This window comes from Schistocerca nitens, chromosome 2 (genome assembly GCF_023898315.1).
Source record: "Schistocerca nitens isolate TAMUIC-IGC-003100 chromosome 2, iqSchNite1.1, whole genome shotgun sequence".
In the NCBI taxonomy this organism is placed as follows: domain Eukaryota; kingdom Metazoa; phylum Arthropoda; class Insecta; order Orthoptera; family Acrididae; genus Schistocerca; species Schistocerca nitens.
In genome coordinates, this window is record NC_064615.1 from 233,679,408 (window position 1) to 233,695,516 (window position 16,109).

Consider the following 16,109-nt stretch of genomic DNA (forward strand, 5'->3'; position numbering starts at 1 on the left):
CAATAGCACCTCTTGGAGCTAGGGAAATTCAAACGGGAATCGATGAACGAGAAAATTTCGCAGCATATTTCATTTCAAGTCATGGGTCGCTTACGCAGCTGAATGATTGCACATAGGTAGTGGAACTGAATTACTTTCTACACAAAATGAGATGTAACTAACAATGTTAAAATTACATTGTTACCATTTGCATTTAATTATTTGTCAAACGTACTTCATAGGAGTCACGTATAGTTTAATGAAAATGAGTAGCTTTAGTGTGCTTATGAAACTGTTATTGTTATACTACTTTACGAACTACAAATAAGCAGTATTACAAACGCTTATCTATTTCGTTTTTTTCTTCTGCTTCCATATATCCTCGTCGGTATCCGACAACCGTTTCACATACACTCGTCCATGCCTCCTGGTTCTTACATCGATTTTTGTAATCAGTATCGCGAATATCACATAAACATTCCTTTATTTCAACCTCCATTATGAGCACTTCATTGTCAAGAAACTTCATTGTGAATGTGAGGCTACACAGGTCGTGCTGAGGAGGATGTAGAGCAATTGTCAACAGTCGTGGCCCTTGTGTCTTTTGACGCAAAATAATTGACCCAAACCCACCTGTCTGCGGTACGGTCTTTAGAATGCCCCTGTCCTTCGACAATGTGCCTTAATTTCCATACCGTGTAGCCACGTCGTACACCGGAGTCCACCTTTCTTGCGTTATGCACTTAAGTTGCTCAAATGGTTCAAATGGCTCTGAGCACTATGGGACTCAACTGCTGAGGTCATTAGTCCCCTAGAACTTAGAACTAGTTAAACCTAACTAACCTAAGGACATCACAAACATCCATGCCCGAGGCAGGATTCGAACCTGCGACCGTAGTGGTCTTGCGGTTCCAGACTGCAGCGCCTTTAACCGCACGGCCACTTCGGCCGGCACTTAAGTTGCGTTAAAAATCGCCTGTGTGGCCTTAGCCTAATAGGCGGCCTTGTCGCTTTCCATTTTGGGGAACGATGGAAAAATCTTTATCCCAGGCAGACTGAGCTGGGATGAAGTACCCAGACAGCAGTGAACAGCGAACTGTCTTGGTTTTTGGTGCGCTCCGCAAAATTTGCAGTCAAACAAATCAGTAACAGCTTGCACTGTACGTGCTTGAGCATCGTCCTGCTAAATGATGGTCAGGTCGTGCAGAATGTGTCATCACTTCTGTCTCTGTGCTGTTCATTTTTGGAACACAACCTACGACCAGCTTAGAGACAGATGGGAAGACACTTTCTGCAGGACCTGACCATCATTTTGTTTGACTGATGAGGCTGCTAAGTGCTATACCATCTACTGCACTCCCCTGACTTAAGCCCTCGTGAGTTCAACTCGATTTCTAAAGTGAAGGAAACGCTTCACGGCATTCGCTTCAGAAGTGCTACAAATTCGTCGGGCAATAGACCTCGCCATTCGAACTGTCAACACAACTGGCACTGCTAAGAGTGTCCTACGACTTCCACATCGCTGGCAACGGGTTATACACAATGCTGGTGACTACTTTGAACGTCAGTAAAACTTTGAAACACGTATATATTATGCACGAGCTGTAAATAAATAGTTGCCACTATTAAAGTTCCAACCCTCGTATATCCTCTCTACTTCTGCCATCATTGGTTATTTTGCTTCCTATATAGCAAAACTCGTCTTCTTCCTTCTGTGTCACTTTTCCTAATTTAATTGCCTCTGCATTACCTGATTTCATTCTACTATATACTGCATAAATACCTTGTTTTACTTTTGTTGATGTTTACCTAATAACCTCTTGTCAAGAAGCTACTCATTCTGTTTACCTGATCATCCAAGTCCTTTGCTGTCTCTGAGAGAATTAGTATCATCGTCAGATCTTAAAGTTCTTATTTCTTCTCCCTGAACTTTAATTCTTTCCCAACTCCTTTTTGGTTTCCTTTACTGCTTGCTCTCTGTACTTATTGGACAACATGAGGGATAAGTAGCAAACTTATCTCACTTCCTTCTCATCTACTGCATCCTTTTCATGTCCTTTGACTCTTATAACTGGAGTCCGATTAGTGTAAAAGTTGCACATAGCTGTTCGCCCCTGCATTCCATATGTTCTAGCTTCAAAAGTCAAAGGAGTGTTTCAGACGCTATTGTCAAAAGCTTTCTCTAAATCTGTAAGCAGTGTATACATGTACATTTGTCCGTTTCTAAGATAAGTAGTAGAAAAAAGTGGAAGAATAAAATGTGTCCTCTACTTTCGTCCCATATCTGACAATTGATATATACGTCGACTGCGTCATATTTAACACACAGATTTGTAAGCTATATATATATATATATATATATATATATATATATATATATATATATATATATATATATAAGGAATATATTTTAAATCACACCTGAATAAAAAAAATAACGTAGTGGACGAAGTATCATGAGGCTGCCTAATATAGTTGTTTTCTTTGCGTTTCTTACCTTACCTTTTATTCTATGGGGATTTTTCTTTGCGAAGCCTGGACACACAAGCCGGTGTCATTGCACCTGGTCGTGCAGGTGAATTTTTCTCGGTGGTTCCTCGTTCCCGCAAAACCAAACAGCAACTGGATGATATTTTACGACACTGTCTGAAATCCGACTCGCACGTTTTGAATGCAAGTCATGACTGGAATCCATGTACCTCTCTTGTACGTTTTGCAACGGTGCTCTCTAAGTCAATTCATGTGGCAAAAATCCAGCAGTCTCTGTCAACGTTTGTGTGGCAGAGTACAGTGATAATTATTCTACCAAATAAAAGTGCATTAGCTGACAGGAAATTAACTGAAAAATAATATGATCACAAATTGAAAATGAGCCTCTTTCTTTTGTAGAGTAAGTAAGTGTAGTCGAGTACGTATCGCATCTGTGGAAATACGGACTAAATGAGGGAAGGGGGACACAAGCAAATTAGCAGAAGAAACTGAAATTCGATAAAAGAAATGAAGAACACGCGAAAAGAATTTAAATTCTTGGAATGTGCTTTCTGGCTCTGATAGAATTAACAGAAATTACGAACAAAATTACAGCTTTTTATGACAGGAAGGCACAGGTTCGATTAGTAGGCAGTTGCTGCGTAAAGTAACCTATCAACTAGTACATCGAAAAATAATATTTTTAAAACAGTAAATACGATAATTTAAGCTTACAAGAAACCAACTAATAACTAAGTTGTTGCTTATCACAGCTTTTACAAATAAAAATGGTTTATTCGCATTTATTCAAGCACAGACTACCTGAAATGGGTCTAAGAGGTAGACATTTGTCCCAGTCGGGAACAACGAAGTAGACAAAATGAAGGAATTCCGTTTCCTCGAAATCAGAATGGCACAACATGGACGAAGCAAGGAGGACATATAAAGCAGACTTCCACAGCTATAGAGGGTATTCCTGGACAAAAGAAATCTGTTTCGACGGGCGTTACTACAAAAAGCTAATTGTCTCTTAAGCCAGTGCCAGTTCCCTACGTGACCGTGGGTAAGTCATGCTGATCAATTACACTAATACGAAGCCAATACGAAATACGCCCTCGTTGGTGTATAACAGGTTGTGTACCACTTGACACCACTACGGCACCACCGTCACTGGTACAATAGGAAGGCTAACATGTAACCACACCGTCTTCCATGATGTTCGTGGCGGTGCCCATTCCCAGCTAGACCAAGAGGCCCGACATTTATGCAGATCGGTTATGCGGTTATGTATAACTCTTTCGTAAGACTGTAACAATGATTAGTCAATAATTAGACTTCTTTTCATGTACCAACACTGATATGTGACAGAATGTGGTGGAGGTTACAGCTTGTGAAACGAATGTATGAACATCATCTTCTTCACACAGTCCACATACTAAACACGTACTTTGTACTTCGTATCATTTATCTACGACGGTAAAAATGAGACGCATGCATCATACATTCTTAAATATTTCAAGAAATTTCCCGCAGTAGACTTCAATTCGCTTCATTATTCGCTTCACAACAATAAATGATCTAATTGACAGTTCGTCTCGACAGTAACTATTTAACGGCTACTGTGCAATGGTTCTAGGGCCTACACTGTTGTTGTGGTCTTCAGTCCGTGATCCCTTGATGTCTCAGAATGTCTCCTACCAACCGACCCCTTCTTTTGGTCATGATGTACCACAAATTTCTCTTCTTCCCAATTCTATTCAGTACCTTCTCATTAGTTACGTGATTTGCCCATCTAATCTTCAGCATTCTTATGTGGCACCACATTTCAAAAGCTTCCATTCTCTTCTTGTCTGAGCTATTTATCGCCCATGTTTCAATTCCATACAATACTACACTCCATACAAATACTTTCAGAAAAGACTTCCTGGTACTTAAATCTATACTTGACTTCATCAAATTTCTCTTTTTTAGAAAAGCTTTCCTTCCCACTGCCAGTCAACATTCTATATAGTTCTTATCTCGGCTATCATCACTTAGTTTCCTACCTAAACAACAAAACTCATTAATTTAAGTGTTTCATTTCCTAATCTAATTCCCTCAGCATCACCTGATTTAATTCGACTACATTCCGTTGTCCTCGTTTTGGTTTTGTTGATGCTCATCTTATATCGTCTTTTCAAGACACTGTCCATTCCGTTCAATTGCTCTTTCAGATCCTTTGCTGTCTCTGACAGAATTACAATGTCGCCGGCTAACCTCAAAGTTTTTATTTTCTCTCCCTGGACTTTAATTCCTTCTCCGAATTTTTCTTTTGTTTCCTTTACTGCTTCCTCATTACACAGACTGAATAACATTGGGGATAGGCTACAACCATGTCTCAGTCCCTTCCCAACCACTTCTTCGCTTTCATGCCCCTCGACTCTTATAACTCTCATCTGGTTTCTGTACAAATTATAAATAGCCTTTTGCACCCTGTATTATGGTCTTGCTACCTTTAGAATTTGAAAAAGAGTATTCCAGTCAACATTGCCAAAATATATCTCTAAGTCTGCAAATGCTATAAAGGTAGGTTTAGCTTTCTTTAACCTATCTTCTATGAGAATTCATAGGGTCAGTATTGCCTCGCGTGTTCCTACATTTTCCGGAATACGAAATGATCTTCCCCGAGGTCGACTTCTACGTTTTTTTTCCATTCTTCAGGTAAATGATTTATGTCAGTGTTCTGCAGCCATGACTTATTAAACCGATAATTCAGCGATTTTCAACACTCTCAGCATCTACTTGCTTTGGAACTGGGATTATTATATTCTTCTTGAAGTCTGAGGGTATTTCGCTTCTCTTGTGCATCTTGCTCACCAGATGGAAGTGTTTTGCAATGGCTGGCTCTCCCAAGGCTATCAGTTGGTGTAACGGAATGTTGTCTACACTCGGGGCCCTGTTTCGACACAGGTCTTTCAGTGCTTTATCAAATTCTTCACGCAGTATGATATCTCATCTTCCTCTACGTCGTTTTCCATTTCCATAATATTGCTATCAAGTGCATCTCCCTTGAATAGACTCTCTATATACTCCTTTCATCTTTCTGCTTTCCCTTCTTTGCTTAGGACTGGTTTTCCGTCTGAGATTTTCATATTCTTGATGTTCTCTTTTCTCCAAAGGTCTCTTTAATTTTCCTGTAGGCAGTATCTATCTTACCTCTAGTGATCTATGCTTCTGCATCCTTATGGTTGTCCTCTAGCCATTCCTGCTTAGTTATTTTGCACTTCCAGCCAATCTTATTTATTACACGTTTGTTTTCCCTTTCACCTGCTTCATTTATTGAATTTTCATATTTTCTTCTTTCATCAATTAAATTCAATATCTCTTGTGTTACCCAAGGATATCTACTACCCCCTGTCTTTCTACCTGCTTGATCCTCTGCTGCATTCACTGTTTTATCTCCCAAAGCTACCTAGTCTTCTTCTGTGTTCCTTTCCCCTGTTCCTGTCAATGGTTCCCGAATGCTCCCACTGAAACCCTTTAACACCTCTGATTCTTTCAGTTTATCCAGGTCCCATCTCCTTAAATTCTTGCATTTATGCAGTTTCTTCAGTTTTAATCTGCAGGTCATAACCAATAAATTGTGGTCGGAGTTCACATCTGCCCCTGGAAATGTCCTATAATTTAAAATCTGTTTCCTAAATCTCGGTCTAACCATTATGTAATCAATCTGAAACCTTCGGGTATCTTCAAGTCTCTTCCACGTATACCCAAGTGTTAGCTATGGTTACTGACGCTCTGTGAAAAATTTTACCAAGCGGCTTCCTTTTTCATTCCTTTCCCCCAGTCCATATTTACCTACTACTTTTTCATCTCTTCCCTTTCCTACTATCGAGTTCCAGTCCCCTCTATTAAATTTTCGGGTCCGTTAACTATCTGAATAATTTCTTTTATCTCATCGTACATTTCCTCGATCTCCTCCTCATCTGCAGAGCTAATTGGTATATAAACTTGTACTACTGCAGTAGGCTTGGGCTTCGTGCCAGTCCTGGCTGCGGTAACGCTTTCACTACGCCGTTCACAACAGCTTATCCGTGCTCCTATTTTTTACTCATTATTAAACCTACTCTTGCATTACCCCTATCTGATTTTGTATTTATAACCCTGTATGCACCTGACCAGAAGTCCTATTCCTCCTGCCATCGAACTTCACTAATTCCTACTATATCTAACTTTAACCTATCCATTTCCCTTTTTAAATTTTCTAACCTTCCTGCCAGACTAAGGTATCTGACATTCCACGCTCGGATCTGTTGAACGGCAGTTTTGTTTCTCCTTATGACGACGTCCTTCTGAGTAGTCTCCGCTCGGGGATCCAAATGGAGGACTGTGTCACTTCCGGAATGTTTCACCCATGAGGATGCCATCATCATTTAACCATACAGTAGAGCTACATGCCCTTGGGAAAAATTACGGCTGTAGTTTCCCCTTGCCTCAACAAGGCCGTTTTGGTTGACGTCAATAATCCATACCGTTGCCTCTGTAACTACTGAAATGCTGCTGCCCCTCTTTAGGAACCACACGTTTGTCTGGCCTCTCAACAGATACCCCTCATTTGTGGTTTCACCTATGGTACGGCTACGGCTACGGCTATATGTTCCGCTGAGCGCACGCAAGTCTCTCCTCACCATTGGCAGTGTCCATGGTTCAGGGGCGGGGGGAGGGGGAGGCATACACTGCATCATTATTAGTAGTAGTAGTAATAGCATTGTTCAGAGACAAAGGATTAGCAGCATGAGCTCTTTCAGTTGTTTTCACTTCAGAAGTAAGGAGTCCAGCAATCAAGCAATTAGCAAACACTAAGTACAGTGCACACATTTTAACTTGGTTAATTTTAAATGGGCGTGCGGGGTGTCGTTGAAGCAGCTGTCGCTAAGGACAGGAGTGGTGCAGAGGAAGCGTTACAAGTGTCTACCCTCTGCGTCTTTTCTGAGGAGTGGGAGGTATCACTTGCGATGCACGCAAAACTGCTATATCATTCTACGAAAAAAGATTGTTAAGAAATAAGCACACGGCAAATGCCACTCGTGAAGTTCTCGAATCTTTTAAGTGGGAGTTGTTTCCTCATCCGCCGTACAGTCCCGACCTGGCACCGAGCGACTTCCACTTATTCCCAGCAATGAAGAAGTGGTTGGCTATGCAACGTTTTGATGACGACGCACAGCTTCAAGAAGAGGTAACCACGTAGTTGAAGGCGCAGGCGGCCGAATTTTACGACGAAGGAATTTTCAAGCTCGTCCATTGCTACGATAAGTGCCTTAATTTAAATGGCAACTATGTAGAAAAGTAGTATTTAAGTGTGGCTTTCATCTGCATGTAATAAAAAAAATTTCCAATACTTTATTTATTTTTAATTCCAAAACGTAATGTACTTTGTAGATAGCCCTCGTATCTTCCCGAGTACATATAACGCTTTCCCTAGACGTTAGTCAGTTTTTAGGCATTTTATCCCCTTTCATATTAGCACCCCACTAATTATTTGTTTTTTTTTCACGATTTCCCTATGGTTGGCTCATTCAGCAGCAAACGTCTTTTGGATGTACTCAATTTTATTATGACAACACACCACTGTGGTTTGACTCTTAATGTGGACAACTTCCCGAATGCTGGGACACCGTAATTGGCCATATGTATTGTGAAAATATAACCATTGTGAATACTTGTCACTGTAGTTAGTTGAACGCCGACACTTTCTACGGTTCTGTATTTTTATAATTTTATAAAATTTCACACAGTAATTTGTTATCCATAGCAGACAAAACTGAAGCTGCGTCTACACTGACGTGGGTAGTTGCGAACACAGCACCTTCATACAGCTATGCGTTTTTTGGAAACACCTCATCACTCTTTTTAATTGTTATAAATTTTATGATAATTTGAATGGTGTTGCGAACACAGCACTTTCATACAGCTATACGTTGTTTGGAAACACTTCATCACTCTTTTTAATTGTTATAATTTTTATGATAATTTGAATGGTTATTGAGTGCTGAGTATTTTTCTTTGTTATTCACAATGTCTCTGAGCTGTGGCTGCCCTCCCCAGAAAGTTGTTTGTATGGCGTACCAGCTAACACCTGACTGCACTCAAGGGTAATGGTCTCAGAAAGGTTGGGAACCACTGTTCTACAGATTGTAATGATTGAGTTTGAGAGTATCAGACTTTGTGACACAAGTGGCCTCATCTTTTGATTGCTTCGGCTTAGAAGCTTAGGTTTTTCACGCTGCCGAAGGACCATAAGTGTTAGAATTTATTATAAATTTTAACTTGATACCTTTTTGCTTTTTGAGAAAAAGGGAGAACAATCGGATAGACAGACAACTAAGTGATACTATAAAGGTTCCACTTTTACCAACTAAGGTACGGAGCCCTAAAAATGACGTCTTCACTTCCGTTAGGCAGACATATTAAACCTGCGTTGTTATTACACTGTGAATCAAAGTCTAGTAAAACTGGAACGAAATATTAGATATTGCCTTGATATAACTACCCCTTGCTCCGTCCGTCATTAGTTATTATGCTGCCTAGGTAGTAGAATTCTTTAACTTCATCTGCTTCGTGACCATCAATTCTGACGTTAAGTTTCTCGCTTTTCTCATTTCTGATACTTCTCATTACTTTTAACTTTCTTCGATTTAGTCTCAATCTGTATTCTATACTCACTAGTTTATACAATCCATTCAGAATATCCCGTAATTCTTCTCCACTTTCACTCAGGAGAACAATGACATCACCGAATCGTGTCATTGATATCCTTTCACCTTGGATTTTAATCCCACTCCTTAACCATTCTTTTATTTCCATCATTGCTTCTTCGATATACAGCTTGAACAGTGGGGTGAAAGACTACATTCCTATCTTACACCCTTCTGGAACCGAGCACTTCGTTCTCGGTCGTTCAGTCTTATTATTCCCTCTTGATTCTTGTACGTATTGTACATTATCCTTCTCTTCCTATAGCTTACCCCTGTTTTTCTCAGAATTTCGAATATCTTGCACCATTTTTGTTGAGTGCTTTTTCCAGGTCGAAAATTATTTTGAACGTGTCTTGATTTTTCTTTACTAATGATTCCATTATCAACCGCAACGTCAAAATTACCTCTCTGGTGCTTTTAACTTTCCTAAGCCGAACTGATCGTCATCTAACACATCCTCAGTTTTATAACCAATGACGGACGGAGCAAGGAAGACATCAAAAGCAGACTAGCATTGCCAAGAGAAGTCTGCTAGTATCAAACATGGGTCTTAATTTGAGGACGAAATATCTGAGAATGTACGTTTGGAGCGCAGCATTGTATGTTGGTGAAACATGGACTGTGGGAAAACCGGTACACAAGAGCATCGACGAATTTGAAACGTAGTGCTATAGACGAATGTTGAACATTAGGTGGACTGATAAGGTAGGGGATGAGAAGGTTCTGCACAGAATCGATAAGGAACGAGTATGTGGAAAACACTGACAAGGAGAAGGGACAGGATGACTGGTCATTGTTAAGACTTCTATGGTACTAGAGGGAGCTATAGAAGGAGAAAAACTGTAGGTGCAACAACAACGGAGGGGTATCTGTTGAGGGGCCAGACAAACGTGTGGTTCCTGAAGAGGGGCAGCAGACTTTTCAGTAGTTGCAGGGGCAACAGTCTGGATGATTGACTGATCCGGCCTTGCAACACTAACCAAAACGGCCTTGCTGTGCTGGTACTGCGAACGGCTGAAAGCAATGGGAAACTACAGCCGTAATTTTTCCCGAGAGCATGCAGCTTTACTGTATGGTTAAATGACGATGGCGTCCTCATGGGTAAAATATTCCGGAGGTAAAATAGTCCCCCATTCGGATCTCCGGGCGGGGACTAATCAAGAGGACGTCGTTATCAGGAGAAAGAAAACTGGCGTTCTACGGATCGGAGCGTGGAATGTCAGATCCCTTAATCGGGCAGGTAGGTTAGAAAATTTAAGAAGGGAAATGAATAGGTTTAAGTTAGATAATGTGGGAATTAGTGAATTTCGGTGGCAAGAGGAACAAGACTTTTGGTCAGGTGAATACAGGGTTATAAATACAAAATCAAATAGGGGTAATGCAGGAATAGGTTTAATAATGAATAAAAAATAGGAGTGCGGGTACGCTACTACCAACAGCATAGTGAACGAATTATTGTGGCAAAGATAGATACGAAGCCCATGCCTACTACAGTAGTACAAGTGTATATGCCAACTAGCTCTGCAGATGATGAAGAAATTGATGAAATGTATGATGAGATAAAAGAAATTATTCAGGTAGTGAAGGGAGATGAAAATTTAATAGTCATGGGTGACTGGAATTCGAGAGTAGGAAAAGGGAGATAAGGCAACATAGTGGGTGAATATGGATTGGGGGAGAGAAATGAAACAGGAAGCCGTCTGGTAGAATTTTGCACAGAGCATAACTTAATCATAGCTAACATTTGGTTCAAGAATCATAAAAGAAGGCTGTACACATGGAAGAATCCTGGAGATACTAGAAGGTATCAGATAGATTATATAATGGTAAGACAGAGATTTAGGAACCAGGTTTTAAATTGTAAGACATTTCCAGGGGCAGATGTGGACTCTGACCACAATCTATTGGTTATGAATTGTGGATTAAAACTGAAGAAACTGCAAATAGGTGGGAATTTAAGGAGATGGGACCTGGATAAACTGACTAAACCAGAGGTTGTACCGAGTTTCAGGGAGAGCATAAGGGAACAATTGACAGGAATGGGGGAAAGAAATACAGTGGAAGAAGAGTGGGTAGCTCTGAGGGATGAAGTAATGAAGGCAGCAGAGGATATAGTAGGTAAAAAGACGAGGGCTAGTAGAAATCCTTGGGTAACAGAAGACATATTGAATTTAATTGATGAAAGGAGAAAATATAAAAACGCAGTAAATGAAGCAGGCAAAAGGGAATACAAACGTTTCAAAAATGAGATCGACAGGAAGTGCAAAATGGCTAAGCAGGGATGGCTAGAGGACAAATGTAGGGATGTAGAGGCTTATCTCACTAGGGGTAAGATAGATACTGCCTACAGGAAAATTAAAGAAACCTTTGGAGAAAAGAGAGCCACTTGTATGAATATCAAGACCTCTGATGGAAATCCAGTTCTAAGCAAAGAAGGGAAAGCAGAAAGGTGGAAGGGGTACATAGAGGGTCTATATAAGTGCGATGTACTTGAGGACAATATTATGGAAATGGAAGAGGATGTAGATGAAGATGAAATGGGAGATATGATACTGCGTGAAGAGTTTGACAGAGCACTGAAAGACCTGAGTCGAAACAAGGCCCCGGGAGTAGACAACACTCCATTGGAACTACTGACGGCCTTGGGAGAGCCAGTCCTGACAAAACTCTACCATCTGGTGAGCAAGATGTATGAAACAGGCGAAATACCCACAGACTTCAAGAAGAATATAATAAAATCCAATCCCAAAGAAAGCAGGTGATGACAGATGTGAAAATTACCGAACTATCAGTTTAATAAGTCACAGCTGCAAAATACTAACGCGAATTTTTTACAGACGAATGGAAAAACTGGTAGAAGCCGACCTCGGCGAAGATCAGTTTGAATTCTGCAGAAATATTGGAACACGTGAGGCAATACTGACCCTACGACTTATCTTAGAAAATAGATTAAGGAAAGGCAAACCTACGTTTCTAGCATTTGTAGACTTAGAGAAAGCTTTTGACAATGTTGACTGGAATACTCTTTTTCAAATTCTAAAGGTGGCAGGGGTAAAATACAGGGAGCGAAAGGCTATTTACAATACGTACAGAAACCAGATGGCAGTTATAAGAGTCGAGGGGCATGAAAGGGAAGCAGCGGTTGGGAAGGGAGTGACACAGGGTTGTAGCCTATCCCCGATATTATTCAATCTGTATACTGAGCAAGCAGTAAAGGAAACAAAACAAAAATTCGGAGTAGTACTGAAAATCCATGGAGAAGAAATAAAAACTTTGAGGTTCGCCGATGACATTGTAATTCTGTCAGAGTTAGCAAAGGACCTGGAAGAGCAGTTATACGGAATGGACAGTGTCTTGAAAGGAGGATATAAGATGAACATCAACAAAAGCAAAACGAGGATAATGGAATGTAGTCGAATTAAGTCGGGTGATGCTGAGGGAATTAGATTAGAAAATGAGACACTTAAAGTAGTAAAGGTGTTTTGCTATTTGGGGAGCAAAATAACTGATGATGGTCGAAGTAGAGAGGATATATAATGTTGACTAGCAATGGCAAGGAAACAGTTTCTGAAGAAGAGAAATTTGTTAACATCGGGTATTAAGTGTCAGGAAGTCATTTCTGAAAGTATTTGTATGGAGTGTAGCCATGTATGGAAGTGAAACATGGACGATAAATAGTTAGTACAAGAAGAGAATAGAAGCTTTCGAAATGTGGTGCTACAGAAGAATGCTGAAGATTAGATGGGTAGATCACATAACTAATGAGGAGGTATTGAATGGAATTGGGAGAAGAGGAGTTTGTGGCACAACTTGACAAGAAGAAGGGACCGGTTGGTAGGACATGTTTTGAGGCATCAAGGGATCACAAATTTAGCATTGGAGGGCAGCGTGGAGGGTAAAAATCGTAGTGGGAGACCAAGAGATGAATACAGTAAGCAGATTCAGAAGGATGTAGGTTGCAGTAAGTACTGGGAGATGAAGAAGCTTGCACAGGATAGAGTAGCATGGAGAGCTGCATCAAACCAGTCTCAGGACTGAAGACAACAACATCAACAACAATGGAAAACCTAAGTAAGGATGGCCGGACGCGGGTTTGAACCGTCGTCCTCCCGAATTCGAGTTCAGTGTGTTAACCACTGCGCCACACCTCGCTCGTTGAGATGAAGAGGTCGGCATAGGAGAGGAATTCTTTGCGGGCCGCAGCAAACCAGTCAGAAGTTTGATGGAAAAAAAATAACTATTTCATAAATGTAAAGCAGATGCCAAGAGTGAACATCTGATATTTTCGATTTTGGTATGATCACCTAATTGCCAGAGGTAACGTTCTTAAAGTTAACTATTCTTTCTATGTGAAACAAATGCTCCTACTCTCTTGAAACTCACTCTGTGTTGTTAGTTGAATTCGTATATACTGTCTGATTGACGACACTGTAAGCTACTGGATGGATTAACTGGCTGAAAGACGTCGGTGAAGACACACTCGAGTACGTTTTTACAAACTAACCGGTACGTTACATCAACACTGTTCAATGTATATTTGATTGTCTTGTAGGGTAAGACGTGATCGTGCATATTTTTCGCACGAATTCCTTTCGACAGCCACGTGTTGTTTTTCCTCCAAAGAAACATAGAAGCCTTTTTCACCACTCAAATGAAACGTAATTTAAGTGAAACGTTATTAAAACCGTGTACGAAAAGGAATGAGTAGGAGTTAATATTTTTTCTTTTGCATGCTGCAACCAGTGTCAAGTAACATACGATGTAGAGAGACAGAGAAAGAGATAGAAAACGATATCTAACAAAGGAGGCGAAGATGGTACTGCCAGCTGTTGGGAATAACGAGAACGTGAACTGTCTGTGAGAGTGATACCTGTAAGTGAGGAAACTTAAACAACACCAGCGGCAGGGATATAATTATAATCAGTGAGCTCTGCTACTAAGCTCATTGGTTCGAATTAATAGTAGATGATCTTTATCTACGTAATGATATCGTTATAATTATTTTTGTATGGTTTAATTTTTTTTTATACTTTGTTAATAGAGAGACGCTAGCTAGCGTAAGGGAACTGAATGATACTGGAATAAAATGAGATGTTAAAAAAAGGAAGATGATGCAGAAAGGCTGTTTGAAATTTTAGCGAGGGAAACTGTTTCTAATTTTCTAGATGCTGGAATACGGTGTAAGTTACAATTAATACTTCTGTCTTTTCAGTATCCAGATTGCAGCCTGCTACTTTTCTTTTAAAAACTCAGTTAGAGTATTTAAGTGCAGGAGACTAATTACGGGAGCCTGCTGTTGGAGTAAGTAATTAATTTCACATCCGATCACCATGCATATATTCGTACCGCACCGATTACGACTTTTTCAGATAGTTGCGCAGGTCGATATCTTAATCTCCAAGTGAATAAAAATCAGAAGCCATTTCAAGAGAGAAACTACGTTGTGGAATTTGGCGTCTGGTTTTGTTGTTAAGATAACATAAGTGAGAGAGTGCTAGCTGGACGATTTCGGCGAGACAAACATCTGCACGCTCTCCTTTGGCCTCCTAGCGCGTAACATGGGAGATCCAACTACATTTGAAAAGAAAAAAAAAAAAGGTTGGTATTCATATTTTATCTGCGGTCTGTAGCCTATCATTCTATAAAGCTGCCAATGCAATTAAAAAAAAATAAGAAGAGTCTTTCCAGTGAAATCTTGGTCTTAACTTCAGCGAATATTACTTAACAAAACAGAAAACTTGTCTTTACGTTCGAATAGAAGTATTTGTCCCGGTAACTTGAATATCTATTTTTTAAAACATGTACCGCATATAGTACTTCATTCGTCTCACAAAGTCCGATACACACGTTTTTTGTGATCTAAAAGACTTGTCTTTTGTTGTGTAGGTTCGCCAACTCCTTAATTCTTGTCATTGTGTGATCTGATGATTTCTTTCCAAGTCTGTTCATTTTGATTGGCTGCACGATACAAATATTTGAAATTGGCTTCATAGCAAAGCTACACAGTAACGAAATAAAAGTGAAAGGCTATTTTAACACATCCAGTGTCTTCCTCCGTCGCAGAAATTTATCAGTCACACAATTGGTGATAGCTGAGCACACTATTGCAATTAGAATAAGAAAAATTGCACTATTTTATAAGCCTGCTTAGTTAATGTCGCAGTGAAATGTATTTTATGTAGCTTTGCATTTGTGAGATGATGTTATAGTTGTATTTATATGTAATATCTTTCCACAAAGAAACGGACGTATCAGAGTCTAACAAATACACTGCTTTGAATGTTGTTACCGTCTGACAGTGAGTGAATAGGCAACCGTGAGATGGACGTTTCTTTTTAATTATTTTTCTACTTAATTAACGACATAGTTATCATGTGTAAGAAACCGTAAGATTAACGTTTCTCTCTAATTATTTTTCTGCTTAATTAACGAAATAGTTATCATATTTTTGCGTTCCAAGCATTAGTAAAATACCAGGAAACAAGAGCTATCGTGAAATAAATGTACAAACAGGTGAATGTCACTGATTCAGTGACATAAACTAAGCCCTGTTCATGATAAAGTGCTGTGGAATATGTCTATAAGTGAAGCTTATTCCACGGAAGCAAGACAACATAAACGCATATTTCAAGAATGGAAAGCATATGTTTCGGTTGTTGCCCGTTCTTATTTTGATAGGCGCTTTCCTTGACTCTTCTCAGTTTTGTATGGATTATAATGATTCTCACATTTTTACACTACGCCCAAGTTTCCAATGTACGAATACTTTTGTAAATATACTATGTGATCAAAAGTAACCGGATACCTGGCTGAAAATGACTTAAAAGTTCGTGGCACTCTCCATTGGTAATGCTGGAATTCAGTACGGTGTTGGCCCACCCTTAGACTTGATGACAGCTTCCACTCTCGCAAGCATACGTTCAACCA